We start from the raw sequence: 5,191 nt of genomic DNA, 5'->3' as shown, positions 1-5,191 counted from the left end.
ACATCCATCCTCTACTCCATTTATCAATACATCACCATCATCCATCTGTCCACCTATCAGTCTTCTTTTCTTATACTTTTACTTCTCCCGTCCTTCCAACCCTTTTTGATCCATCCATCTCCCAATCCATTCATACACCAATACATATATGTGTCTACCAACCTAGAGCACACATCTACCATCCATTTACCAGTCTATCCATCTATGCACTCACGTATTCATTCATCCATTATCCATCTATAAATGATAACAGTGCACCGCCCCCTGCTGGAAGATAATGACAGTGAACACACACGCCCCACAAAAAAAACAAAACAAAAAAAAAAAAACAAGGAAATGAGTTCTCAGAACCTCAAATTGCATTAATGAGTAAAACGCCTTTAGTGCAACTAAACAAAAATGACAAACATCTCCGTTCCTTGAAATTTGAAATGATATCCGTGTACCTTCTCTCAGATTTAATATATTACAACAACAGCTTGCCATTTTGTACATAAACAGACACTGGCTCCCTCTGGTTTTGACCTGAATGAACAGTAGTGTCAGACTCTGTTTCCAAATGCCTGCTTGTTTCTTGTTTTTCTGCATTTCTAGTAGACGTTTATGCCAAATCTAGTTGCTTCAGTAGAAGAAACAATAATAGTCACCAGCCAATGAAAATATAATACAAATATATATATTTTTATATATTTATATTTATACTTTTGGGGGGGCTTTCTTGCATAAAGGTGTCTTAGTCATACAAATTGTACCATCCCTGATGTCTGGTGCCAATCCTGAAACACTTCTGCTGCTGTGGCTGCTTTCACTTCTGCATATTTCACTAATATTCCACTGCAATGGAAACTCCAACATGTATGAGCTTAAAGTTTGGAGAGTCTTTCCAGGATTCTGTAGATTTGTACCTCAGAACTGCTTCAGTAATCATAAACACTCTACTGCTGCTCATCCCAGGATGCAGTCTGCCCTTAAATATCATGTCAAACTATTTTCCTGTTTTTTTTTCTTGTCACATGGTTACCGTACTGCTTTCAAAACACAGAAAAAAACAAACCTACATCCTACATTTGCAACAATGATGGTGTACTGGATTATCTTGTAGTACAGGCTAATGTTATACACACCTGATAATCCGCATTTTTGTGCGATTATAGTATGTCATTTTATATGGTATTAAATACAATACAAGCTGTGTGTGTGTGTGTGTGTGTGTGTGTGTGTGTGTGTGTGTGTGTGTGTGTGTTACATAACCAAATATAAATAGCGCAAATATCTTCTTTAAAAAAAAGAAACAAAAAAAAACACCAACAAAACCAACAGTTGCAGCTTGGCTCGAACCCAAGACCTTCTGATCAATAACCCAGAACCATTAAGCTACAACTTCCCTATTGTAAGGTGAGTAGGTGTAGTTCATTTCCTTCAATCCTTGACAATAGGACCTATCCTTGTCTTACATATCTTTGTATATGTAGTGGTATTTCCTTTTAAATTAATGAGAAACCAAAGATACCATGAATATTTAATTCTGATTTTATTCAGTATTTCAATCAAATTTACATAGTTTGATCTTTTGTGGTTAAAAAATCAATCCCATAACCATTATTGCTTTGAATATTGGCGCTATAATTAATTCGATCACATGGTGTACATCCCATATACGTCCCCGGAAATATTTTGCATATAGAGGATCGCAGGCTTTGAAAATATCCAGAACATTCTCCTGACGCGTTTTCTCATACCATCTTTGTCTTCGTTACTCTGCCGGTTATGTTGCTGTTTACGTATGCTGAGAGACTGGAGAAATACTGCATTTCAAAAAGAGAGAGATGGAATTAATCTCGATAAACCACTTTTAATTTTATGACGGTATTTTGATTTACGATTCCCATCACATATAAGACTAAGGTTATAAATTCTGAACTCTATCAGTAACCCCAGGATTTTCACTGCACCTCCTGAATCTGGCATTCGGCAACCATATTGTGTACAAGTGTAGTTTAAACAAATTATGCATTCGGTTAAAAAAAGATAGAGAGAGAATGGATTGAATAACAAAATGAAAAAAATTGAAGTAAGGAATTTCAGGGAAAAGGCATGTTAAATAAAAAACAATAAATTATATTGAAGACTATTTTTTAATATCATTTTCCAATTTAATTTATACATTTTAAATGATATATTTTTTAATCTAATTCAGAATATTGGATTATTTATCTCTGAATCCAGGTTTTAATCTCTGATCGGTTTAGTACAAGCAGGCCATTTTTTCGATGTCAAACCCAAATCCATAGACCTTTTGGAAGTTTAAAAGCTCAGACCTTCTGCAGAATCGCGTTGGCTTGATTCAAATCCAGCTTGGTAGCAGATTTCACCAAAGCTCGAAGCCCTGCACGCTCGGGATGCTCTGCAGGAAACATGGGTCACTATTAGTTAGTATGGATTTTAAGTAGAGAAAATATTATTGACTTTTTATTGGCTCTTGCATTTAGAGCTCATGTAGATAATACACATATTTTGGTAAAAATATTGGGACGTCTTCGGATGAAATTTTTCCATTCACATGAAGGCATGACGATGCACAAAACCAGCTCCTTGATGATATGCTTCATATGGATTGGAGTGGAAGATCTTCTGCTATAAAGCTCGGACCCTCAACCCCCCAGAACAACTTTGGGATGAATTGTGACACAAGGCCCACAGGCTAAAGGCACATATGAGTTTTATGAGCAGGTGTCCACATACTTTTTACCTATTGCATGTGTGTGTGTGTGTGTGTGTGTGTGTGTGTGTGTGTGTGTGTGTGTGTGTTTATATTCTCTAGTAGGCATTAATAATTATTTATTAACAATAATAAATTATTAATTATTGCATTACTTTAAATCACTTATGTAAAAGTTTTGCAGATAAATAAATATATACAGTATATTAACTGAAGTGTATTCAAATAATATTAATAAACTTTTATTTTTTATTTTTTTTTATTCAGTTTGCCTTTGGTATACTAACTTGATATAAAATATATAGTGGTATACTAACAGATACTAACTTGTATAAAATAATAAACATTATTACAGTTTATTCTGATTATACTCAGTATTCCTAATGCACTTATATCCATATACACTATATATATAAAAAAAATAGGATTATAATATATAAGTAGCTCTGGAAAAGATAAAAGGTTTGGTAAAATACATGGCAACTCTGTTGTTAGTATTTGTTCCAGACTGATGTGTTTGTGGTAAGGATTTCAAAACCGGCAATAAAAAAAAAAAGAGACATAACAAATAAATCAGACACAACAAACATGTCATAACAAGCTGTGAAATGTAGTAAAGCATCTTATTTAGGACAGCATTAGCGCATAGATAGTGGATTGGCAAAGCATCTCAAGAGAGAAAACTCCTCGTATGACTCGGCCGTTGCATGGACTCCATTAAAGTATTCAAAAAACCTTCTACCAAATATTTTGGTGCAAAAATTTGAGGGACACAATTACAAGTAGCCGATGTCGTAGATTTATTTTTTTTCTTAAACCTTTTGAAATAAAGTTGAAGATCTCCGATAATATACTGGTTGATCATTCAAATCGAGTTTGTTGATTTACGGAGGTAGAAATTGCGACAAAGTTTGACGCTGTTCAAATATTTTTGGGCCTGCTGTGTAATAAAAAACCCCCTACCGGTTTCAGTTAAAACCCTTGCTGTTTTCTTTGCTGAGCCAATAAACAAGAGACGAATCGATAAAAAATTTACAACACTTACCAGTTGATCCATCAGTGAAAATAATCGATCCGAACAAAAGAATTAAAAGCAGCATTTTTCCTACTGATGCTGTAACTTCTGTGTTATTTTGTCTACTGGTGTCTGGGTATGTCAGAAAAGTGTCTGTCTTATTTCTTTGTTGTTGTTCTTTTTTACATTTTGTTAGGAAGCATTCTTCTGGAGCTTCTCATTTGTTTGTCTTACTGACATACAATAGCCTCATTTCCTGTAAATCAGTTGCATAAGGAACAAACAACGAGGGCAACTACCACATTTTTCCATTTTCTTGAATAGTAGGATAAGTGGGAAGTAAGAAATAAAACACTTTGTGGTGTTCTTCAATGGGAAAATATATAGCTATAATAATGATAAAAAAAATTGTATGAGTTAAATATTATATATTTATCTTGGCTATGACTATAGAAATGATCGCATTTTTAATAGAAACATATATTATAAAAAATTATTCAATCCTTTTGATCATCAGAAACATTGCTGTGTCGTCCAAGGCAGGTAGGATTTTATAGACATGCTATGAATATGCCTAAAAATAATTCTGCCTAAAGTATGATTAGAATCCAATCTGTCTATCCATCCATTCATCCATCCATGAAAAAAAATGAATGAACCTTGCCCAGCTGGAACAGTGTAAAATCTAAAGCACACACCCAACAGTGAGGTAAAAAGAAATGTCAAATTTCCCTCCATCTTCATTTTCCATTATGTTTTCTCGACCATATCTTGTTGCAATTCGTTGCGTTTCTAAAGACTGGTTATTAAATGAATGATTATTTCAATGCTTCGGATTTTAAAGGGGTTCAAGTCATGGGTCAAATGTTAACCCTATATCTTACTGACGGGTGAAGCATGGAACGGACCACTTTGGGAGTGACTGGATGGACAGCACCTTCACTGTTCCAATATACTTTTACAACTGGATCAGCGAAGCTCTTTTTTTAAGGACTTTGAAAGGCAACATTTGGTGTTGAAGCCCAAAGAGGACAAAATGACATTTGAATAAAGAACGAATGATCCCAGACATATAACATGCTTTACTTAGGGAAATAGAGTTAGGGTTAGGGTTTTGTTTCAAGGCTGGTTTTGGTTTAATTAAATAGAGCCTATTTCTAAACGTTGGTTAAGACCTCTGCCTGCCCTAAATCTAAATTTCCATTCAAACTGTTTCCTCGTCTTCACACTTCACAGTTTGTCTATCTTTTTTCCATACCTGTATACAGTTAGATTTAGAATCCCACTGCCCAATTTTACCCAAAGTGGGTGCATTATATCTGTTAGCTCAGGAAGTTTCATCTGATTTGAACAGCTTTAAAAGCTGAATTTACATTTCCGTAATTGTGTGAGTGTAAGTACAGTGTTTCGGAGGATCTTAAGGATTAAAAAAAAAAACCATAATATACCACAAAAAC

General features: G+C 34.5%; 1 long non-coding RNA gene across 1 annotated transcript; it reads right to left on the bottom strand.

Moving 5' to 3' along the window:
* Positions 1 to 1,570: 1,570 nt before the first annotated feature.
* On the bottom strand, positions 1,571 to 4,805 carry LOC310727059. The gene is made up of 3 exons (XR_014533923.1): positions 3,765 to 4,805; positions 2,319 to 2,404; positions 1,571 to 1,805 (listed from the first exon to the last, which is right to left on the bottom strand). It is a non-coding gene; the product is annotated as an uncharacterized lncRNA (long non-coding RNA).
* Between the last annotated feature and the right edge of the window lie 386 nt (positions 4,806 to 5,191).

The sequence above is a fragment of the Silurus aristotelis genome, assembly GCF_946808225.1.
Source record: "Silurus aristotelis genome assembly, chromosome: 5".
NCBI lineage: Eukaryota > Metazoa > Chordata > Actinopteri > Siluriformes > Siluridae > Silurus > Silurus aristotelis.
The sequence above is the reverse complement of the archived record's forward strand: the minus strand, read 5'-3'. Positions and strand labels throughout refer to the sequence as shown.